Source organism: Furipterus horrens, unplaced genomic scaffold (genome assembly GCF_987537825.1).
Source record: "Furipterus horrens unplaced genomic scaffold, mFurHor1.1.pri manual_scaffold_8, whole genome shotgun sequence".
In the NCBI taxonomy this organism is placed as follows: domain Eukaryota; kingdom Metazoa; phylum Chordata; class Mammalia; order Chiroptera; family Furipteridae; genus Furipterus; species Furipterus horrens.
The window spans coordinates 26,642,872-26,668,668 of NW_028327178.1; the positions used below are offsets into that span (position 1 = coordinate 26,642,872).

The 25,797-nt window shown below is 43.2% G+C and overlaps 1 pseudogene; it reads right to left on the minus strand.

Moving 5' to 3' along the window:
- Positions 1-782: 782 nt before the first annotated feature.
- LOC150002640 (keratin, type II cytoskeletal 8 pseudogene) lies at positions 783-2,232 on the minus strand (annotated as a pseudogene).
- Between the last annotated feature and the right edge of the window lie 23,565 nt (positions 2,233-25,797).

Genomic DNA, 25,797 nt, shown 5'->3' on the forward strand with positions numbered 1-25,797 from the left:
TTGAATATAGCACTGGCATTTCTGTCCTCATTTCTTTTTTTCTCTTTCTCCAATATCCTAACTTCTTTCCTTTAGGTGCAGGTCAAATCTTGCTTCCTCAATGAAATCTCTCCTGTCCCTTCCAGCCCACATGGATCTTCCCTGGGCTGACTGTCCATCCTCTCATCATACAGAGCGTGAACTCCACTCCATTCAAGCCCTAGATTGCATACATTCTTAGCCTGTATGATTTTTCTATTTCATGGGTCAATGTGGCATAGCTGAAAAAACAATCATGGGTTGGAGCCAGAGAGACTTGGTTTTTAATTTCAACTCTGGTCTAGCTAGAATAGTCTCTGGCAGGTCACTTGGTTTCTTGGGACTCAAGTTTCTGTTGGTAAATGGAAGTCATAATACTGACATTGCAAGGTTAGTATGAGAATTGGAGATAATTTACATAGAGTCTACTATATGCTCCAATTTCCGGTACATACTAAATGCTCACTAAATAATAATTATCATTTTTTCATTATCATCATTAATACTGTTTTTCTTTTTTATATATATGTTTTTATTTTTTATTTTGGCAGAGCCAGCTGAGACTTTATTTTGGGAAAGAACACTTGATTTGGCTTTTAGTCTGAGGCATGGGTAAAAGGCTGGCTGCCAGGCAGTGAACTCCCCCATCCCAAGGGTGAGCTAAGGACTGGGGCTGAGCTTCAGGTAGGTCTCCTATGCCTCCTTCCCCACTTCATAGCTCCTTTCCTGCCAGCTTGGAGGACAGGAGGGACCACAATAGTTGTTCACGTGGGCAGGACATCAGATGACTCAGACACCAGCTTCCTATCTCAGGGTTGAATCTTCTTCACAATCACCATCTTGGAGGAGATTGTGCTCATGCAGCTGAAGGAACCAGGGCACCTGCCAGAGACTAAGCTGACCTGGAAAACCAGGCTGTAGTTGAGGTTCCCATAAGCTGGGCTCAGCCCATCTGAGTAGCTGCTGGTGGTCTTGGTATGGATATTCATGTTCTGCATCCCAGAGTCCAGCCAGTTCTCCTCACCCTCCAGAAGTTTGCAGTAGATAGCAATCTCCATGTCTAGGGCCAGCTTGGCATTCATGAGCTCCTGGTACTCATGGCTGCTAGGCCATGTCCTTCTTGGTGGTTCTCAAAGCAGCTTCCAGCTCAGCCACCTTAACCTGAGCATCCTTGATGACCAGCTTGCCACATTGCTTGGCATCAGCAATGGTGGCCTCCAAGGAAGCTCTCTGGCCTTTGAGGCCATCAGTTTCAGCTTGGATTTAGTTAATATTCCAGTTAATCTCAGAAATTTCCATCTTTGTGCAACACAGGTCATTCCTGTGCTTCCCAGACTATCTTTGCAGCTCCTCATGCGTGATCTGGTACATGGTCTCAGCTTCAACCCCGGCTGCGGTTGGCAATCATCTCGTACTAGGCCTTGGTCTTGGCAATGATGCTGTCCAGGTTAAGGGAGCAGTTGTTATCCATGGACAGCACCACGGATGTGTCAGAGATCTGGAATTGCAGCTTACAAATTTCTTCATTCAGCTGCCTGTAGAAGTTGATCTCATCGATCAGTCCTTCCAGATGGGACTCCAGCTCTACTTTGTTCATGTAAGCTTCATCTACATCCTTCTTGATGAGGACAAATACATTTTCCATCTCTGTGTGGTTGCTCATCTCATCCTTGTACTTATTCTTCAAGTCCTCCACCAGCCCCTGAGTGTTGCCAAACTCTGCCTCCAACCTCAGTTTCTCCTGGGTCAGTTTCCAGATGCCGCCGAAGGTGGTTGATGTGGCTCCCAAACATTGTCCATGTTACTATGAATCATCTTCTGCTGCTGCAGGAGAGTCCACTTGGTCTCCAGAATTTTATTCTGCTGCTTCAGGCTCCATGCCTTATTGATGAAAGAAGCAAACTTGTTGTTGAGGCTCTTGATCTGCTCCTTCTCTTGGTTGGGCATGGCCTGGATGTTGGGGTCCACCTCCATCTTTAAGAGGCTCAGCAGGGTCTGGTTCACTTGGATGGTTCTGATGGTCCTTATACTCCCAGCTCTGCCAAAATCCCTGGCAAGATTCATGTTGGTGCCCAGGCCAACCCGGTAGCCACTGCCCACATGGGAAAAGGTCGAGGTGCTGATGTTGGGCTCACTCAAGTACAAGTGGCTGCTGAAGGCCCAGGGGCCAAAGGTGGACAACTTGTAGATATTCTGGGCCACCCTCGTGGACATGATGGAGGCCAAACCAGGGATTTGAGAAGAAGCCAAAAAGCTGCTTATCTAATATTGTTTTCATGGTATGAAATTTCATATATCCCCAGCCAGTCTGGACTCCCCCCAAGGCAATGAACACACCTTCTCACTGACTCAAGCCCATGGCAGGGGACCCTGTGGTTGAAGCATCCAATCAAGCTGTCTAACCGAAAAGGGTGAGGGTAAAAACTAGGAGATGAGAATACTGGGAGCCAAATCTTGTCCCTGACTTCAGAGAAGCAGGACTAGAGACAGGCCTTTTTTAAACATGTTTTATTATTTACTTATTTTTAAATACATTACAGTTGTCCCAGTTTTTTCTCCTTTACCCCCTCCACCCAGTACCCCCATTCTCACTGACAATCCCCCACTTACTTCATGTCCATAGGTCATGAACATAAATAATTTGGCTACTCCATTTCCTATAGTGTTCTTAACATCCCCCTGTCCATTCTGTCTGTACCTACCAATTTGCACTTCTTAATCCTTGAAACTTTTCCCCCATTCTACCCCTTCCCCCTCCCCACTGATAAGCCTCCAAATGACCTCCATATCTATAATTCTGTTTCTGTTCTGCATGTTTGCTTAGTTTGTTTTTCAGATTCAATTGTTGATAGTTGTGAATTTATTGCTATTTTAATATTCATAGTTTTTATCTTCTTTTTCTTAAATAAGTCCCTTTAACATTTCATATAATAATGGCCTGGTGATGATGAACTCCTTTATTTTTGTCTTGGCTGGGAAGCACTTTATCTGTACTTGCATTCAAGTTATAGCTTTGCTGGGCAGAGTAATCAAGGTTGTAGGTCCTTGATTTTCATCACTTCGAATACTTTTTGCTAGTTTCTTCTAGTCTGCAAAGTTTCTTTTGAGAAATCAGCTGATAGTCTTATGGGAACTCCTCTGTAGGTAACTAACTGCTTTTCTCTTGATGCTCTTAAGATTCTCTCTTTATCTTTAACCTTGGCATTTTAATTATGATGTGTTTTCATGTGGTCCTTTTTGTGTTCATCTTGTTTGGGACTCTCTGTGTTTCCTGGACTTGTATGTCTATTTCCTTCACCAAATTAGAGAAGTTTTTTTTTTCATTATTTTTTCAAATAAGTTCAATTTCTTGTACTTCTTCTGCTTCTGGCACCCCTATGATTCGAATGTTGGTATGTTTGAAGTCCCAGAGGCTCCTTAGTCTATCTTCATTTTTTTAAATTATTTTTTCTTCTTGCTGTTCTGACTGAACATTCTCTTCTTCCTTATGTTCCTAATCATTGATTTGATTCTCAGCTTCATCCACTCCACTGTTGGCTCCCTGTACATTTTTATTTATTTCATTTAGTGTAACCTTCATTTTTGCCTGGGTCTTTTTCATGCTGTTGAAGGACCAAATGAATTCATTGGGTATCCTAATAACCAGTGTTTTGAACTCTGTATCTGATAGACTGCTTATCTCCATGTTCTGTTTTGCTGTTTTTTTCCTGGAGTTTTCCCTGTTCTTTCATTTTGGTCATATTTCTTTGTCTCCTTATTTTGGCAGCCTTCCTGTGTTTGTTTCTATGTATTAAGTAGAGACGCTTTGACTCCCTGTTAAAGCTATGTGGTCTATTGTAGAAAAATGCACCATAAGTTGGATGGGACAGAGCAGGGCAATCCATGTGAACCAGGTTGATGGAGTCTCAGTTATGGTGTTGCCATTCTGTGGCTCTGTGGGGGGGAGGGCTCAGAAAGGAGACAATGCCACTGCCTGGCCTCTGGAGTGTTGTCCAGGGGGAAGCTGTCCCCTAGCACTTGCCCTGATGTCAAGAGACACCTCAATTTCTCCCCATATGCCACTGGTGCCCTTCTAGCTACTGCCCCAGTGCTGAAGTCCAGAGGGAGTGAATTTGCATAAGTCCTAAGATTATTGCAGGCCCTCTAAGAGGAGACTCCTGAGAATCTTGCAGTTTCTTCTGCTCCCCCAACACCCACTGGTTTGTATAGCTGGAAGTTATGGGGACTTATCTTCCTGGCACTGGGACCCTGGGCTGCGTGGTCTGCTGTGGGGCTGGGATCCCTCACTCTTAAGGTATAATTCCCAATTTTTATCCACCACACATTGGTGTGGGACCATCCATTCCATGTCTCCATGTCTTCATGTTTCTCCGCCTCTCTGTACGTTTCCATATCTCTGTCCCTCCTACCCATCTGGATGAATGTGGTTTCTTTAATTCCTTGGTTGTCAGACTTCCATACAGCTTGATTTTATGATGATTCTTGGTGATATTTGTTTTGTAATTTTTGCTGTGGTTCTGCAAGGAGGTGAGAGCCATGTTTACCTTTACTTCCATCTTGGCCGGAAGCCTAGAGGCAGGCTTAAGGAAGCCAACAAGAGATGTCAAGGCACCCAAGGATTAGAACAAAGGAGATTGCTGCTACATTAGGCCCAAAGGGGATAGGGGAGGGAAGAAGTGATGTTACATAAACCTAGGAGAGTTGAAGTCCTGGAAGAGGGGCCACCTGGCAGGAACTGCAGGTGCAGAGAAACAGCGACAGCCAGAACTGCTGTCCAAAGTGGGGAGAAAGCAGAGCATATACACCCTGGCTTCACTCTCCCCACCCCACCCCCAGCATCCTGCCAGTGTCTCCCATTGCTGATCCCAACAGGAAGACAGACAGAGGGCTGCAATGGAGTCTGAGGGAAGTAGTGTGTGAGATCAGCATTGCAGGGCAGTGAGTAGAACAGTAAAGAGCAGACAAGGATGTGGTGGGGTAGCAGAAGGAGTGTAATCAGCACAGTTAGCAAGACCAAGAGTCAAGTGAGAGAATGTATGCAACATATCCATGAGGCAAAGAGTTAATATTCTCACAAAGGACTGAACACCAAATCTGTAGATGGTACTGACTGTAGTTGACTAAATATTTTCTTAGTATTTGCTGGGGACACACCAGGAAAACCAAGTTGAGCCCATCCAGACAGAGTAGGAGCAGTGCCAACTGGATGTGGGGATTTCATGACCTTGAGTCTAATTGCAAATTAAGAAAACCCTCTTTTCCAGTCTTGGTCTCATATTTGAAAATCAGCATCACATAGCAATATAATAAATTTTAAAAATTAAATGGAGGCAAGTCCCAAGGAAGGGAAGCAGCCCTAACTTTTGAAGGCTCGAGTTGGTGTCAGACAGTTAAACAGAAAAGCCTAAAGGAATGCTGGGGGGAAAGTGGCCATCCCTCTGGAGTCACTGGCAGCATAATGCAGATCAGGGCCACAGAGGCTCTGATGGCATGGGGAAAGAGGCTTTGATGTAGCTCAAGAACTAGTAGTTATTTTCTTCCTGGAAGGGAAAGCAGGCTGGGAAATAAGCGATGATGCTCAGGGGATTAACGGTGCTGCCCCTGCTGGGAACAGGTGGTGGCTCAGCGGGCTGCAGTGACTGGAGCTCCATCTCCCTTCCCCACAACAACTGCGAGTTTTATTAAGAGATGCTCAGATTTGATGAGAGTGGGGATTATGTGGAACTCATCTCACCACCCATTTGATTTGTTGATTAAGTTTCTTTCTCTAAGACCTTGCATCGTGAATGCTTGGTAGGCTGGTAAGGAAGGAGCCAGTCCCCCCGAATCCCCACCCCTTGGTAAGGACTCTAGGCACAATTTCCAGCTAGACTCTGTACCAGTGATCATCCTCCAAAAAGTGGCATATGGAAGAGAGATGATAATAGTACCAGCCTCTTCAATCTTTATAATTGTTCTTTTGTGATAAAATATATAAAAATGTTTTCTGTAAAGGCAAATACGAGGTACTAAAATAAAGGTCAAGAAATGTATCTTCACATAAAATAAGACATAAAGTTAGACTTTCCTCTGGACTCAAACATACATATACACAATACATGTATAATTATGTATTACTAAGCATCAGAATCCTTTAGTAGTACTTCTCATTTCATTCAAAGAAAAAAACCAAAGTCTTACAATGGCCTATGAGATTTCATGATGTGGTTCCCAATAACTCTCTAAACTCATCTCCTACTGGCTCACACTATCTCACTCCAGCCATATAAAATTTTGTACTATTCTTCAAACATGCTACACCTTAAGGTTTCAGCATAGGCTGTCCCCTCTTTCTAGATGCTTTTCCTGTTATTGCTAACTACCACACCTACTTCTTTTCCAATATCATTTAAATGAAGACTGATATGACAGCTCCATTTAAAATTACTTTCACCTCAACCTTAAGAATCTCTATATTCATTACTGTGCTCTACATTTTTCTCTTATTTCCTCAACACATCACATGCTATAATACTATTTAGTTTCCTTATTTGTTATATTTATTGCTTGTCCTTTGTTTCCTTCTCTAGAATACAAGCTGTGCAAGGACAATGATCAGCACATTGTTCACAAATGCTTAGAAAAGTATAAGGCATGAAATAGGTATTTGCTGAATTAGTGAATGAGTGCATGCATGCATGAATGAATGAATGAATTATTCCATGTGCCAGACCTCAATTACAGGTCTTTATTTTACTCCGCTTATTCATAGTATACATCTAGTCACAGATTAATATGTCACTAAGGTTAACTGATGATATCATTTATTCAACAAATATTGAGACCTGATTTTACCTAAAACATCATGAAAAATTGTACTTTCAACTGCCTTGTAGATGGACAATTGTATGACTAATTGTGCAATAAAATGTGAGCAAGAATGATATGTGTCACATCCAGGATGGGTCCATGAAAAGCACTAGCTACCACTATGACAGTGACCAAAGGCCCTGTACCCCAAGGTACAGTTATTAGATGCAGCAGGGCCACTTAGTGTGGATCATTAAACAAAGACCTGAAACTTCATACTGCTGAGTCACTGACATTTGGGCATTTTTGTTTCTGTATAACTTAGCCCTTCCTGGTTAGTGGGGTTCAGGGGGACTATAAAACTGATAAGAATAAGAACTGAATGAATAACTTTCATGAAGCTGGATGGAACAAGTGACCAGTAAGTGGTACAGATGATCACTGAAGCACCCATTAAAAGGTTGGAATGTTGGAGAACTGTTGGGTAGACTGAATGAAAGAACTGAGAACATTGTGAGGATGAGTGGAACTTAGATAAGCAGAGAGAAAAAGAGAATACTTTTGCTGCATTAACTGCCTAAAGGGAGGCATTAATGATAATATTGATGATGACAGGACAATAAGGGCGGAGTACTTAGTGAGAAATAAAGCTAGCTGAGATAATAGGAACATGCTGATGAACTTACTTACCAGTCAAGCTTGACTCACAGAAGCATCAGCATTGGAAGAGGCCTCAAAAAACAAACACATTTCCCTTCATGTAGTCCCACACACATTTCACAGGAGCAAATGTCACCTAAATTTTAATTCACCCTTTTTTGTTGATTTGGAGTGATATTTTGATATATTTTTAGCATTGCACATTATTTATGGCCATTGTTTCAATCGAAGTTAAAAGTGAAAAAGTTTACCATGTCCTTGATTTATATACACAGTCACTAACTGTTCCAGATTTTGAGCCTCTACCCTTGCCACATTTCTGGTGTAACATTTTCTCTGACCTAGTGAATTTCTTCTAAGTCATATCACTGAGTTTCCTGAACTTCTATTGTATGGCACTTCTCCCCTAAGACAACATTCCTACAGCTGAGAAAACACATCTTTTCTCAGTGTTTGAAGTGATAGAATGTCTGATAAGAAACACAATAAGCCAATAGGACATTTGTTTTCTGGAAATGGCATCAACCTCAGTGAAGAAAATTGTACTAAAAGCTTAAGCTGAGAATTTCACTTTGGAGTCCACTAAGGCTGGTCCCTGAGCAAACCTGACTTGTCCATGAACCAAACCTAACTTGGAGAAGGCTCCAGGCAGAGGCTATTTCTTCTCTCTATAGGTCTATAATGAATAAATCGTGGGGATCAAATATCAACCATATACCAGGCCCTGAGCTGGGAGCTATGGTAGACATAAAGAGAACAGGGTCCGCCCCCACTTCCTTCACAGCTCTATTTGCACACATACAATTAACCCTTATGTAAAGGAGGCCAATGGTGGCTTGACAGCAGACAGGTTACTCAGGCTCCCCTCCTGCTGTCCTCAGCATCACAGCTTCTGGTGGGCCAAAATGAGGAGTGGTCTTAGAATGAATTTCAGAGAGAATTTAAAACATAGACAATGAACAACAATAAAGATTACCTAAAGTTCTAAAAATGAGACTGGACAAGGTTGGTATAAACACAGTATATAAAGGAATGGTCTATTTTAGGAATATTTGTATTAGTGGAAATTGCATAAATTGTTAGAGAGATGTACCCTTTGAAAAAGAGGTTTTTCCTCTATTATAGGGAATCTGTCCTTCCAGTCATATTCTAGTATGAACCCTCTCTCTGTCCTGCATGATATGCACACAGACTGCCTGGGTTCAAACCCAGCTTTATCATTCTTTATATATGAGACTCTAATCAAGTTACTTAGCCTCCCTTTGACTTGGTATCCTCATTTGTATAATGGGGTTAATCATTGTATTTACTCTATAGGGTTCCTGTGGGAATTGGATGGAGTGATATATGTAAAATACTTAGAACAGTACCTGACTTGTACTAGTGTCAAATGTTGCTATTATGGTTTTTATTGCATTCATATCAATTCAGTGGGCAGCAAGATGATTCCTTGCAATATGCTAGAGCTGTGGGCTATAAGAGAATATTTCATAGTCTCCACTTTTGCAGTTGTTACAACTTTCTTGGCAGTGGATGACATTTTTAGAACAATGGGGCTGAGATCTCCCTGTAAAGAACGTGGGCTTTACCCAGGTGGTTAGAGGACAACAGACATCCCTGCAAAGAGGACCAGGGACCAGAGTAAGCAAAGTCATTGATGGCAGAACAGCATAGGGCCACTTGCCTCACTTGAGCCAAGGGGTTTGCATGGGAAGGAGGGAGCATGGTATGAAAGAATAAGAATCGTCAAAACAAATTGATCAGCAACTGTATTTGCCTTGGGGTCCTGGCCCCCTCATGGAACATTCCATGGGGATGAAGTTAAGGGCTAGAGGCACTTGTAGTCAGAACCCTGCCCTTGCACCTGATCAGAGACTACTTTTAAACTTTAAATGGTGCTATTCTAGAGCACACTCCTTCTTAAGAGTTGTATGTATATATGAATCTTACCTGCAAAGAAACCATCAGCTCCTCTAGGATAAGGACTGAATCTTCCTGGCATCACTTTTCCTTCTTACCACCCCCTTTCATCCCAGGGCAGAGCTAGATGCATAGAAATGGAGCTGGGTACACCTCAGAAAAGCCAACTCTTAGAGACTAGACTTGCAGGAGACCAAGGCTTTACTCTTGAACAAAATTTACTTGTGACTTTGAAAAATTCACCTAAATTCTCTGAGCCTTTGCTTTCTCATCTATAAACTGACACTCAGTTTATTACTTCTTTAATAGAAAATCAGCTGGAAAATGCTTTAAACTAATATAGGCTATTCAAAGCTTACATACCACAGACCCTGGCATTCACAGATTCTACTACTCCATCTTTGAGTGCTTGCAAGAGACCCCATATTAGCCCCATAACAGGAAGTCACCATTTTGTTGGCATATGATTTCCTTCGGGGGCCAATCAGGCCAGGTTAACTGTGTACCTCAAACTGAGCCTCACTGACTGTCCAGCATCCATTCCTCCCCAAGGGCAGTTGGTCTACCTTGTTGACAGGCATCCCACACCTCTCATTAAGAACCTGAAGGACCAATGACAGTTTGTATTTGTGGCATCTGTATCTTCATATGATGTCTTGAATTTCTCTGCATGCCACCACCTGCCCACCCTGGTCTTTCTCATCTCCTTTGGGCTGTGGCCACACCCTCTTAACTTGTTGGCTCACTTCTAGTCCTTGTCCCTGATGATATGTTCTTCACGCAGCAACTGGTGTCCTTGAAAATCCTAAGACAGATTCTGCCATTCCTCATTCACACTCTCCCAGGTCTCCCCAGCCTCCTTGTCATGCCCAGGGCTTTCTGAGGGCAGAGAGCACTGTGACCACTCATGGAGGTAACAGAGGAAATGTTTGTAGGACGAATGACTGATCATTGTCCTGCATTTGTAGAAAGGGGAATTATACATGACTGTTTTTCATGCATTTGAGATTCACAGAGGCCTCAGGATATAATCTCACAGATGTCAAGATTTTCCCATACTGCAATTGTAAATAATCCATACATATTTAATTGTATATGGAAATGAATTGAACAACACCTAAATCCACATTTCCAGACAATGCCCAGAATCAGTATACGAATAAATCCAGGATTGTGCATTGAAGCATGAGGTTAGGGCACATGCAACCCAAAAGAAGGTGGGGGTCCTGTGATGGGATGATAGTCCTGGACAGGCACTGAGAGCGCCACCACCCCCGCCCCCCGCCCCTGGAGCTGGCAGAGCAGTGATCACTGCCCACAGGGGAGAGGAGCTGCACCGGGTGACTTGCTAAGAGAATTCTGTGGAGTATGTTAATTTCTGTGGGACTTCAGAGGCCCCATAACTCTTTGAGATTAATAAGAATCTGGGAAGTATCTGTCTTTGCCGGCTGCTTTCGTTTGCGCAGTAATAAAGCTCGCCTTTCTTGTTTAATAAAAACAATGTGAAAACAAATGGTTCTGTGCACAGTGGAACTTTAGAGAAATGAATTCGGTGGCACGAAGGGAAACGTTTCATCACACTGCCGGGTCCCCAAATCTAAAACAGAAGCCATGTTTCCTCTTTCCCAGCCCTTCTCGCACACCCCAGTTCGTATTTTTTTGATGGTGCATCTGGACCACTTGCTGGTGCACAGAGCTGGTGGTTAAAATAGAGAGGGAGGGGCAAGTCCCCTGCCTCTGGGTCTGCACTTGCTCCTTAAACAGAGGAAGCCAGGGCTTGGTTCCTGGGATTCAAGTGGCTAGAAGAAGGTGAGGAAAAGCCCAGTCCCAAGCTGGCAATAAATATGATGAGGAGGAACTAGCTCTCCTTAAAGGGAAACCTGCCTGGATAGAGGAACAGGCTGAGAAGTGGTTTAGAGATATCACTGGAAAATGGATCGCTAATAAGTCACAGGAAAAAAATGTGGGTCCCATTGCCCACAGAGAGGACAGAGAGTCCCCATCCAATTGCCTCAGCCACTAACAGAGTCCAAGGGCCGGTTAAACAAGCCACCAACAGTGCTACTGATGCCCCACACCCTTAGTTTCTCAACTGAGGACACTTGAGCTCCCAGCATAGATATAGAATAAAAGTAACAGACTTTGCTAGAAGGTTATATTTCTTTGGGATCCTGTATGACCACATGGAAAACGGCACAAAGGCTGGTGAGAACTTAAACGATGCTTTATGATAAAGAGAAAGACGAGGGGACAGTCTCCCACTATGGGAGAACCCAGAGAATAAAGGATTTATTAACTGCCTACTATGTGCCCTGCCCTGCTGGCCACCATCCCCAGGGAGACACATGAATCACAGTAATGAATTAGAACCTCATTAAATTAGACAAGTAGGGGGTCTGGCCTATCTGCATTAATGAAGATCTGATTTATTAACTATCTTTAAAGAAATGCAGTTTTATTACTTTCAAGTACAAGCATTGATTCATATCAAGTGCCAACAAGTATTGCCAAGTGGAGGTCCTGATGGCCCTGCCTTAACAAAAAGATAAGATTAATTTGTAATTAACGGCATCCATTTGCATGCAAACAATTAATGGGCTGAAGTCCTCATAAAAACAGTGCAATCTATTAACTAGATTAATAATGCCCCTTTTACAATCTAAGATAACTTATTAGTTTTCTCCAGAAAAGGCAAAGGTTAGGTCTCCAGGAGCTGGGGTGCTATGCTAAGTTCAGAGAAAATGAAGATGCTCAAGCTTGTTGGCATGGTCCCCAGCTCCCTTATCTCTTTTTCCTTCTCAGTTTCTTTCAGTTGCCATTTGTTGAGGGCAACTAAAAGAAACTTAAAGAGAAATGAATAGGATAATCTTTGACCTCAAGGAGATTAAGGCTGGCTGGAAAGACAAGACACAGACATATTAGAATATTAGGGATCAATGCAAGTGCCCCCATCAAAGCAAGGCATAACTAATAAGTTCCAATTATGGCTGCTAGTCACTGTGGAAATCACTTTACATATGTATATTAATATAGAAGTAATCCTGGGACGTAAGCATTATAGTTTTCCTTCTCAGTCCACAGATAAAGAAATTGAGGCACGGAATTCACTATAATTTGTCTACATTCACACAGCTGATGCTTTAACTATCTTAAAAAATGTTACCACAATGAACCACACATCCTGGCATTCACATCACTGTGTGGACTCAGGCTACTAAATCTGGACTAGTTCTGACTTGCTTTTGACCAACAAGAGTATTGCAAAAGAGTGCTATGTGACTTCCGTGACTAGATCATAAGAAGCCTTACAGTGAGTGTCTGCCTGGTCTCTTAGAACATTTCCCCTGGGGGAAGCCAGCCACTGTGGAAGAAGTCCAACCACCCTGAGTCTGGAAGATTATGAAGAAGCCCAAGATAGCCCCATGGAAAGGCTAGGTAGCCAAAGAAAGATGCTGACAGCCCTCAGCTATTGTAGCCATACCCATGACATACTACCGTACATGCAAGTAGAAACTCCATCTTGGACACACAGCCCAACTGAGCATTCAGTTGACTCCAACACCAGCCACCATCTGACTACAACCACAAAAGGGACCCCCAACCAAGAACTACCAGCTGAGCCCACTCAATCCACAAAACTTGTAAAATAATGATTTATTTCTGTGCTTCCCTGCAATAGACAACCAGTCTGGCTGGTAAAATTTGAACGACAACAGTCCAATTCCAGAGTTACAAGCTTAACAGCCATGCCAGACCAGAAGTTGGCTATTATAGACCATTGTGGAATGAATGCATATATCTGTCCACCTTATCCTTCCTTCTTCCCTAAGTTGGAGGATCCCCAACAGGACTGCTCCTTCATTTTAATTCCTATCCTCTGAGAATGGTATTCAGCCTATGAGCATGCCTCAGAGTAGCTGTAGCCCCATCTAGCTCCTGTGGATCAGCATCCATGACACAGGCACTAAAACACAGAACAGAGGGAAACTGTACCTGTTTCTAAGACCCATTTTAATGCCCTCCTTGTGGCTGCTATAAACATCTATCCCAAGTACCCTATTTAAACTTACAACTATCTGATGTGAGTCATGGAGGGTCCTACTTTTAAGTTCATGCTTCCCTCTCCCTAATGCCCTGTTGCCACTCTGGATCCATTAAGGTTAGGCTGTTGGGTTCTGTAGGTGCCTAGGTTTGCTTAAGATGCAGAGCGGTGTTATTTTGAACTTTGAGGAACTTATCCAAAGTTTAACCAATCCCTGGACCTTGGTCTGTACTGGTAAACTTCTCAACAAAAAATGAGTTCTTGCATAAATAAAGCTTTCTCTTGTGGCCTCTTCCGGCTTTGGGGTCAACAGTGCCAACCACATGCTGAGACCTGTGCATATTAAGGTATACAAATAATGACAACATTATTACTGCCACAGCTTGCCACTAGGGAGTTATATTTTGTCAGAGTCAGTTTGTTAGTAATAAACTGCAGCTCCTGTTATAAAATTCCTGATATCCTTACATTGGGAGCTAGATACTTTGGTGAACTAGACACACAGGTATGAGAATCTGGGATGCCATAAAGGAAAGCCCTTCCTATATTCTACATGCATGGATAGGAGCTACTGTAGGTGAGCTGGAAGAACAGGCTTCCTGTCTTTCATACTTTTTCTTTCTGTTGTTTATGTGTGAAATTACTGTCCTACTGGGCAGATATAGCCAATGAGACCCAGGAGAGCCACATTGCTTTCAAAGAGAGGCTAATCCTAGGTTTTTCACCCCACTTTTATCTTGAGCACTAACTCAAGTTATTCACATTAAAATTACTGGAGCAAGGGCAGGGCCTCTGGGTGATGAAGGGTGCAACAGGGCAGAAAAGAGCAAGGAGGGAGCCAAGGGAACAGGCAAGGTCTCCAGACCATGGTCTGAAGGTGGGCTGAGCTGAAGGGCTTCCTGTCTCCATGTTCCAAATTAATATTCAGTTAGGGCTGGGCTCTCCACAAGCAAGGTGACAATGTAAAGGTATCCTACCCCATTCATGTTTGAGTCATATGAGACCTGATGCTGATATGTCTATTCAATACTCTGAGTGAACGGAGTAGAAGTGAAGGAGGTGGGCAGGGAGGGAGGAGAGAGTGCTCAAATGGTTACTCCCATTAAAGCCATCAGCAAGGATAGCCTTACACCACTCATGTCTCACCAGCTCACGGGGTACTGTTGAACAACAAGAAAAGGAGGCACAGTCGAGTCAAGGGACAAGACTCTGAGAAAAGGCATCTACCAAGTATTGTAGAAGCGTTAAATGTCAGGCTGAGTTACACGAAACTGGTCCCAAATGTAAAAACTGAATGCATGGAAAACAGCTCAGGTGGCTGTCGGTCTGAGAGGCTCAAAAGACAGGTGCCATTTGGACAGGATGAGTGGTTGGAGAAAGGTTTCCCAGGTGGAGGAAGCAGCTTGGATAAAGGCAAGAAGGTCAGAACAAACAAGGCATGTGTCCAGGTCAGATGCTCCCAATTCACATCTACAAATATTGACACACACACAACCCTAGTGCTGCCTAAGGTACAGGGAATTGAAGATTAGAAAGACTGCTCTCCAGAAATTGCCAGGTTGTTACCAGCTCTGAGAATCTAGGAGTGGCAAAAACTGAGCCAGGCCTCTTAACCCAAACAAAGATTCTTTACAGAGAACCCCAGAAGGCTGATAGTTTGGCTTCCACTCAGACATCCCCAGATAGATGACATAGGGTCATCTTGATCCTCTCTTGGATAATTGGATAATTGATAGGAAGCTTATTCTATAATAACTTAAATCCTCCCAGTTGTTCCCACAATCTGCTGTATTTGTTATCACAATCATCGTCATCACTATTAGGAGTATGCCTCAGTTCTCCATGCTTACTCCTCTCTGTGGACTCTTCCCCAGAACCTCATGGGATTCTGCAAGAGCACTGGGGCCACTGTTCTCCTGGGCAGGACCTGCACTGATGGCCCCTACCCTTTCGCAGGTGTAGGGGCCCCAGATCAGGCCACCACTTACTCCCAGCCCCCTTGGCCTCTCTGTTTTGGTCACAGTGGAAAGTCCATCTAAGGCTCCAGTTTGCAGCATAGCACATGTTTCTAACATCAAGTGGCCAGGAGTGTCATGAAAATGTTAAGTGGGATATCATGGAGCTCACCCCAGCCCCCCAACTGCTCTCCTTCCCGCCCTTTGGGCACAACCCTTCGAAATCTGTGGGAAGTAGAAGATTGCTTGTCTTCTTTTAATCAAGGACACTCTTTAAGATGCTTAAGTACAATACTATTTAAAAATTGGCAGTTTTATATAAAGGGAGGAAGAAAAAGTACAGCAGGAATGTACAGTATATCAGATTGAATTAGTTTTTGTGCCGCAACATGTAAACAAATCTGTTTAATTAGAACACCTTGTTTTTATTGCATTGTGAGCAATTTTTCAATGATGAGGAGAAAATAAGAGTGGAGACAGCATTTGGGGATTCCTCAGGGACCCCAGAGATCTTCTCTAGTCCCCTGATGACCCCAGCTCCTGGAGTGCTCCCTTGCATTCCCCAAAGTGCTCCCTGGCACCCCCATCCCATTTGTTCCCCTCCCCCAACAGCCTTCAAAATAACAAACTCCATTTGCAGAGATTTCAGCAGATTTTATGCACAGAGGGGAGATAAGATGTCATCTCTGACATGATAAAAATTGAGATACCTGCCCACCCCCGAAATGGAGAGGAAAACCTTCAAAGCCCCCAAGACTCCTGCAGAAGCTGGCAGAGAGGAGCAAGCCCTGAGCGGGAGCCCAGCACCTGGTTCTGAGTCTGGTGTTGGGGGGGGGCGGGGGCTGGGCGCTCTGTCGCCCTGCTCAGGCCTCTGTCTCTGCATTTGCATAGGGGAGAGCTTGGCTGAGATCCTGCCAACGCCCATACTTGGGGATTCAGACTTGTGCCTCGGACCTCATGCTAGCATACACACTTGTCTGGCACACAGAGGCCTAAATATAGGGAGCCGAGGAGGATTTATGGAAAGTAGCTGGTGGCCCCTCAGCCCGCTCAGAGCCCACCCCCCCCCCACATTCCCTGCCACAGCTCTCATCCCCAAAGTGCACAACCTAGGGTCTTTGCATATATACTCGTGCTTCTCCCCTCACCCCCACAGTTGCATTCACACCTGCAGGGGTATGAGTGTTTGTATTTTTGGTTTCTGGTTGGTTTCTGAACAAGCAGAAGATTTAAGCTTTTAATCCATCTGTTGGGTGCAAAGCATAATATATTCCGGGAGTGGATTAGGGGACTAAATTTGGGAAGTGTGCTGTCAAAATGTGGTTTTGCAATGCAAGCTTATTGACGAGGGTGTCATTTGGAGTCTGAAGGCCTTTTTGGGGTTGCTGTATGAGGGAGGGGTGGAGACTAAGGGAGCAACAGAACTCGCCATCCCCTGAATGGTGGAGACAGAAAAATTTCTTTGGGGGGTACCCTAGTAATGACTTTCTGACCCATTCCCCTCTCTTTGTCTGTTCTGTTCTGTAGCAGGTCCCACACCTTTCAGGATCCCTCTCCTCTACTGTAGCACTCTCAGGGTACTGACGTATAGTTAGTCACACTTAGGCATGATGTGTAATAATAAAACATAAACCTCTATTTCTTTCTGGGGTATGTGCATTTCAGTGATGTTCAAAACCTTACATTCTCATAGATGGAAGGGGGGCATCAAGCAATAGTCAGAGGTCCCCGGGAGGAGGGATAGACACAAACTACCGGCAGCCTCCCATTCCAGTGATCCCTAAGAACCATTTGGTCTTTAGAGTACAGACACCCTCTTGTACATGGATGTGGCCAAAAAAATCGCTTCATTTTGTTTTATTTCTGATACTACTCCCTGAGTCCCTCCCCTGTGCCCTTGGTCTCGGGTGGGGTCATGGGATGTGTAGCCTGGAGTGCAGAAGTCTGCTGCTGACTTGGAGTAGTTAAGCAGCAGCCATAAGATTACATGGTAAGAGGGTAGGTGGGACTGAGAGATATGGGGTGGTGATGGGGTAAGCAGCGGGAACCATTGCTCACTCATCCAGGCTAGGCTGGGAGCATCAGAAAAAATGAATAAGGTCCTTAGAGAACAACTACACAGTGTAGGAGGCCCATCCACAGTGTCCCTGACATGCACCAGCCTCAAAGAGACCATCTCCATTGAGGGAGAGCACACAGTCTCTCAGAGAGGCTGAGCACCATGCTGCAGGTGTCAACTGACTAGGTAGAAGAGAAAGGACTGACCCCTGCTGGGGATCATCAGAGATCAGGAAGATCAGATTCCAGCCTCCGTACAATAAGTACAGTAGAAAGGTTGGTGTCAAATCCCCCCATCAGCCCACTCCGCTCTTCCAGCTGACGGAAAGATGAGGCTGAAACGTCTTTCAGTTCCTGGGCTCTGCTCCTAGTGCACCCCTGTAAATCCCCAGCTGTGAATGACCAAGTATGAACCAATCTGCTATCCCACTCCAGGGAAGCACAGTGCTTTACAAAGCTCACAACTGACCTCGGGCTGGGGGCTGGGGTAGAAGCTGCACCCAAGACATAGAGATTGATGTCAAATGAAGGCAGGGGATGGAGGAAGGCTGTAGGGTGGAATTTGGGTGCCAGTTCCATAAAGTTAAGGAAAAAAAGGAAGACCCTTTAGTGGGAAGCCACAGACAATAGAAAGCCCACCCCTCCCAATACCACTGCCTCCACATTGCTTCTGAGTGGGACAGCCCTCACCTGCCCCATTAAAATCTCCAAAGCCACCAATCCCAGTTTGTTTCAATAGGACCTCGGTGTTTTAAAGTAGAGTATGTCTGTATCACCTCATGGACTAAGGTCAGGGAGTCCAATTCTGCTTTCTCACGGCCTTATCTGTGCAACAAAGGAAAACACGGAAAATGGTCAGGTTTCCATATTTAGAAAATAAAAAATGTCCTGCTTCTGCTGTGCCTTGAGTGGAGGGATAATAGACAATGACAGAGGAAACACTAATGCTAATGATGGGACTGAGACTACCAATGGGACTTGATGCAATAATTGGACAGGAGAGAATCATAATAATGTAATAAATATCCCTATCAGGGTAAGGAATACCAGGAGTAAAAAGCCGGAAAAGCTTGAGCAGTTCCTTTGGTGGTTTCCATATCAGTGTCCTTTCTCCTCTTCTCTCCTGCATTATCAGGTTTTCACTCCCTACTGGATTATTACCAACAGCACATAAACATGCCATTATGTCTGCCACTAAAATAAAACTCTCTTGACCCCACTTCTCTAACCACGGACTCATTTCTTTGCCTCTGCAACAGACCGGTGCAGAGGCAAAGGGTTATTTATTCTCTCTCAAATCCCTCTCCTCCCTTTCTCAAACACCTTTTAACCAAAACTGTTTTTATCATGATTCCTAGTGACCTACACATTGATGTACCTGCTCGTCAATTCCCTACTTTTATTACACTTGCCCTACCAGCAGCATTTGACAACACTGTTTACCTCCAGGACTTCATATTCTCTCTACGTGTTGAGTGCTCTGAGGCACCTCCTTGGTTTTCTTTTCTGCCAATATTCACCTCCTTGCTGATATGACCAGGTGCATGACTTCTACCACTGCTGTGGGCTCATGAATTCCAAATTTTTCTCTCCAGTGTGGATTTTGCTCCTGATTTCTACACATGTGTCTCCAACTGCCTAAGACTATCTCCACTTGAATGTCCAAGAGCCCTTTCAAACTGAACATGTCCAAAATTGAACACCTGACTTTCCCCTCCCACCCCAATCCTATTCTACACACCACCTTTCCTATCTCAGTCACTCCAATAAAAAACGACAGAGTATCATCATTGACCCTTTTTTCTCTTTTCTGTCCCAACAACCGTATTTAATCTGCCAGTAAATTCTATTGGCTCTACCTTCAAAACACATACAAATTCTAGATCTCATTACCTCTGTTGTCATCACCCAAACCCATAGTCATTACCTCCAACCTTGATGGTTCTCAGAATCTCCCTATCTCCTTGGAGGGATTCTTAACACAGCAGCCCACAGGCGCTTTAAAACAAACTTCCTGGCATTTGACATAAGAATCATATCAAGACCTTATAGCGGCACCCCACTTCACTAAGAATAAACTGGAGCTCTCACAATGACCTACAAGGCCTTTCATCCCCATCGCCTCTTCAGCTCAACTCCTATTACCCTTCCCCTCAGCCACGGTTGCTAGCCACACTGTCCTCCATGCCGTTCCTCAAACACGCTTTGCATCCTTATCTTAGGTCCTCTGCTCTGGAGCTCCCCTGACTACAACATTCTTTACTCCATGTCTGCTTGGCTCACTCCATCACCGCCTTCCAAGTCTCTGTTCTCACTATCTCAACAAGGCCCACTGACCACCCTATCAAATCCTGTCACCTGCCCCTATAGCACCATGCCCAATCCCCTTATTCTCTTCTACATTCTTTCATAGCATCAACATGCTGAATCATTTATCCTTTTCATGTTTTCATGTTTTTCTATCTGTGCATCTTTCCCTGGTGAAACATGAGCTCTACATGGACAGAAATCCTCGTCTGTTTCATTTTTGAATGTATCTTCAGTGCCTATGGCAGTGCCTGGCACAGAGGTATTCAATTAATATTTGTTGCCTGAGTAAATTTCCCTTCTCCTACCCAACACAGCCTACTTCATCCTCTTAGTCTGGCTAAGGTCTCTATGAGTCTTATTCTTTTGGATAACAAGTGTTTGCAGTTCTGAAAATAATAGTCATATCAGCTACAGTGGCTACAATTTATGCATTGATTACAAGGAGAAGTAACCTACCAACCATATGCAAAGTGCTCACAACATACCAGGTACCAGCTAAACTCTTAACAAGGATCATCCCTTTTTTTTTTTTCCAATAGTTCAGACAGGTAGGATAGTGAGATGCATTACTGGGTCCAATATTTTACCCCCACCTGCAGCATCCCTACTATTGGGTGCCATTATGGTGAACAGGGTGTGTTCCCTCTCCCCTTAACTTTGGGTGTAACCATGTGACTACTTTTGTCCAATAACATGCATGAAAATTATGACATCAAGTTTCAAATCTAGGCCCTAAGAGGCCTTGCATGTTTCCTGTTGTCTTCTTGCACTTTTGCCATCCCTACAAGAATGTGTCCAGGCTGGCCCACTGGTACTAGAGAAAGATGAGGGACATGAAGCCATCTGAGTGATACCCAGCCTAGACCAGATAGTGCTTATTGATCCTCAGCCACATAATCAGTAAAAATGATTGTTGTTTTAAACCACTGAGCTTTGGGTGGTTTGTTACACAGCAACAGTGAAGTAATAGAGATACCCCCATGCTTCCATTTTAAAGATAAGGAAAATGAGGCTTAGCTAAAGCGAGTACCCTACTCAAGATCTCATGGCTGCTGAGATCTACAGACCCCAGAGCCTGCACACTGACCCCTATTCACACTACAAACTCCTTCTTGCCTTCATGTTCTTTGTACCACACATTGTTTAAACACATTCTGAATTCTTCACCAAATGCATTTACTTATTCATTCATTTATACTTTCAAAAAATATAAGTTAAAACGCGACTGAGTACCAAAAACACTGTGCCTATAACTTGAAAGTTGCTGGAAATATTAAGATAGAAGCTGAATTATGTAAAAAGAAATGTACCAGAAAGGGCGTAAATACAAAAGAGTGAAGCTAGAGAGAGATGTGCCCAAATGAAACTGAGAACAATAACAAAGTAGATAGTGCTGGTGAAATTATTGATATGGCTTTTGGGCAAGATGCTTAACTAAATAATTCCTGTCCTGGGTGCTGTGTGGAGCACAACCCTCCCTCCTTACAGATACTCTTTAACCCCCACAATCTTTTGTTTTCCTCTCCCCTGGGAGTAGAATAAGACAAAGGAATATTAGTTATTGCCACTCAACATTAAAAACAGGCCAGCCATTTTCAGGCTTCAGCAAAACAGTCATAATGGGTCACTTATTTTTCAGGATTGTGAATATCCAAAAAATAGTAAAACATTCCCAAGCCAGCAAGGCAGTTTTCATTGTAATAAAATGCGATTCTTTATAAGCATTTGTGACTTGCCTGGTCCCATGTGGTCAATAAGTGGCATAATCAAAATGAGAACCAGAGTATTTAAGGATAAGTAGAGACAATGGATAGAGGAGGGAAGTAGGCCATTCTTTCCTCTTGGGTCAGTTGGAAAACATTTGACTCTCTGTATTAATAAATTAAAAACAATAGTACCTAGTTCATAAGGTTGTGGTAAAGTTTAAGTAAGTTAAAAACTAAAGGACCCGAAAAGATGTTCGGCACCAATTCTTGGGCATAGCTGGAGCATTGTGCCTTTTATTCAATAAATATTCAGCGAATGTCTACCAAGCACCAGGCTTATTCCATGGGAATGCCAAGATGTGTAAAATGGACCCATCCCCTCCATCCTGGAGCTCACAGGCCAGTCAAAGACACAGACAAAGGAAGCAGGCAGACATGACACAGTGAGCCATGGGCTCCATTGGTCTATGAACAGTAAAAGAGGGGTGTCTGACAGTTTGCAGTTTCAGACTTACACTCCCAAACCTGAGGCACTAGTCAAAATCTCAGAGGAAATTCCAAATGATAATTCAAAGAACATATTCATCAGGATGTACTCACCCTGTAACAAAATGAGCAGGACCCATTCCAAGCACTCTGATGACGCAACCATGGAATGAAGATTTCTGACCCGACGGAAAATGGTCCTGCACCATTAGAGCGCAATGAAATACACTGAATTGTATCCAGCTGGGATCTCTGGCTGTCCTCACCTGCATTAATCCCACCTATGTGTTGAATGCATACTTCACCACCTCCTATAATCCTCATAACATCCCTGTGAAGTGAGTGCTGTTATTTGTCCCCTTTTCACTGATCAGTGAATTGGTGCTTAGAGAAGTAACAGCTCAAAATTGACAGCTAGAAACTAGAGGCAGGGACTCAAACTTAGGGCCTCTTAAGCAGTTAGGGTCCTTCTCTCCCTTTTAGTGGGCCTGTCTGGTGGGGTAACTGTCCCTCAGCAGATAGTCTACAGGGTGCTCTTGCAGACCTAAGTCTATTTATGATCGCTCAGTTACCAAGAACCAAATTGGGGTTATAAATATCAGGGCTGTGGATGATCTATGCAGTTTGAGTTATTAGGGGAGACTTGGAAATAGAGTTAGAACTTTGGTTTGTGTCTGGGTAGAGAATAAAACAGCACTTCCATTCTCCCGTTCTGTAATTCTTTTGATAAAGATGCATGTTCTGTGCACTGGGCTGCAGTTTATTTCTTATCTGTCCGCTTTTGTCCTCTTCCTTAGAGCATCTTAGATGCATAAAGAAAGAAAACAACTGAGATGCTTCTATTACTGTAATTACAGCATGACACCATCATGATTGAGGAGTGAACCACCTCAGGGGCTGGGGAAAGAAGGGACAAATGCCAAGGGAGTCACCCATGCCTGCAGGAGGGCAGGTCATAGGGCTTGCAAACAAAGAATGAAAGTTCTCATTACATAAGATTCTTATCTGTTCCTTCTTGCAAGCCCAGCATGACCCTGACACAGAAACTCGTTATTAGTTCATGATTCTATCTGTTCCTGGCCCTCCTAACGGGAATAACTCTCTCTTCTCAGCCCTCCCATAACCCAGTTAACTATGCCTCTTTGGGGGGATTTGGCATTTTCTGTTCTGTATGAAATTTATATATATTTGCAAGCTATTACTGCTCAACTTTAATCTCCCTGAGGGTAGGGTCTGTGTGCGGTATCATTGGGTCCCACACAGCAGATACATGTGCCTACTATTGCATGCTTCACTAATGTTTATTGAAGAGATGGAGATACAGTTCTGTCCCTTAAGAAAAAGATATCTTAATCACATTGGCTTCCTCCGTGGATCTGAATGAAGGGGGAAAAAATTTTTGGCACTGTTCTCAATTTCTACACAAGAATGCCTAGCCCTTGGAAATGTCTTTTTATGTCTCAGGAGAGTGATAACTCTAAGATCATTTGATGAAGATCATGGGCAAGGTCTGAGAGGGACCTCAGATACTTAGACTCAAAGTCAACAATGAAGGAATACTGAATCCAAAAAAACCCGTCAGTGTCCTCCCAATATTGCTGACTCCCAGCTTCTCCTCCTTCCTCTTCATTGTCACAGTCCATTTCCTGACAGCACCTCATAGGCCCTCATCACTGTGTCCTATGGTATTGCAGAAGCTCCTGACCTCAATCACTCTCCTCTTCCTTCTACTTGCTCAGTGTTTCCGGATCAACTTTCTGAAACTCTTATTTTAATTATATTGAGAAAGGAATGCACATAGTGGTTGAACACGGAGCTTTGGAAACAGCCGGATTTGGACTCAGTCCCAGCCCTATCACTTACTAAGTCTCAATCTTCTCATCTGTATGATAATAATAGTACCTGCCTCATAGGCAGTGGTGAGTATTAAATGAAATATCATGTATAGTTACCAAAATATGTGGCTCCATACAAGCCCTTTAAAAAATGTCAAAAAAAGAAAAACAGAAAAATGTTCCTCTTCCCAAACCAGCAATAGTTCTCAGTGCCAACAAGGCACCTCCCTTTGCCTGGACTCCCAGGTCCTCCAGGATCGAAGTGCAACCGTGGGCAGCTCTACCTCTCACCCAGCCTAACTCCCACAAACCACCCTCTGCTTCAGCCAGACTCTCCCCACACTGTCCCTCCCTCAGAGTGCTGGACTCCTCCTCTAATCATCGGAATCCTTTCATCCAACATCTACATAAATATTTGGGAAACAATCTTTTGGAGATCCATACTCATATTTTAAAATATAGTTCAGATCGATTCAAAAATTACAAGTTTTTACAGATGTATGTGGCTACATTAATGTGGGGGTGGATGTTCATGTGAACACAAATAAAAAACAAAGTAAAATTAATCTGTTATGATTGTGACTAATACTTTTCATACATAAGAGCAAAAGAAATACATATAAATAAAAAGATACCTTTTATCACACAAAAACTAAAAATAATTTGTTTCATTGCCTATCTACATCTAAAAACATACCACAAAGCTGGAAAGCAAAAAAATCAAATGAGAAAAAAAACCTGATTGCACTATATATGCTAATCAAAAGATTAGTAATGTATGAAAACCTGTTACAAATCAATACCAAAGGGAAAGAAATGAGAAAAATAGGCAATGGACTTGAACTAGTAAATCACAAAAAAGGAAACCCAAAAGGTACAGAACTATATGGGAGGATGACACCAATACAGTTCTATCAATGAGACAAAATCAGAGTATAGCCGGAAGTGCCCCTCTGGTCTCTCAAACAGAAAACCGTCCTTTGCAGCAAGTGGCAAACCTGCAAGGGAACAAGGACTCTCACGCTGGCGGTGTTGTCAGCGAGCACACCCTGCCCTGGAAACCACTATGACAAGATGCCTGATAGGTTTCTTAAAACATAGATAACTTTTGACCAGCAATTCTACCTTTAGAAATCACTCCTAAAAGAATAATGAAAGATGACCACTGAGATTTCTGCATAAAGGTTTTCATCACAGTGTGTTTTGTAATGAAAAAGAAAGAAAGAAATGGAACTCCTTAAATTTCCAACAGGAAGAAGTTGAAAGTAAGTGGTGGCATATTCACAAGATAGAATGCTAAAGCATTCAAGAGTATATTTTAGAATAATATTTAATAGTTTAATAAAAGTCACAAAATATTTTACTTATAAAAAGTTAGGTAGGATTCCAAATTTATGATATTTTCCCAGGGGTGGGGAAAAACCTGGGGGAGATGTGCATGGAAATTTTAAGCAGTTATCTCAGTAGGAAAGAATTACCAATAATCATTATTTTATTATCATTTCTTTTCTGTGTGAGGGGGTGGTAAATATAAATAAGAATGACTAAATGGATCCTCCCCAGGCTTCAAAATGGGCTCACAGCTCTCCTTCTTCCATTAAGTCTGCTCTCACCGTTCCATACCTCACTGATGTGCTCATCCTTCACACTCTTTGAGCCACTGTTATCCATGTTATGCAATCACCCATTTGATCATATATGCCCTGTGTTGAGATCTAATTATCCGAAGTTTAACAGGATTAATTCTTCAGCGAGATTTTGTTCAAAGACCACTCATATCTGAGTCTATTTCACTCTTGGCAGGTTGTATTTTCCAAGATAGCTGCAACAGTTTCTCCCAACCTACATGCTCTCCTTACAACCGCATTGATATTCCTCCTATGATAAGGTACGGTCTATGTTCCCTGGCCTGGAATCTGAGCAAGACGCTGACTACACCAGAAGTAGTGCCACGTGACTTCTGAGACCAGGATATAAAAGAAGACACAGCTTCCACCCAGTAATCTTGGAATGCTATG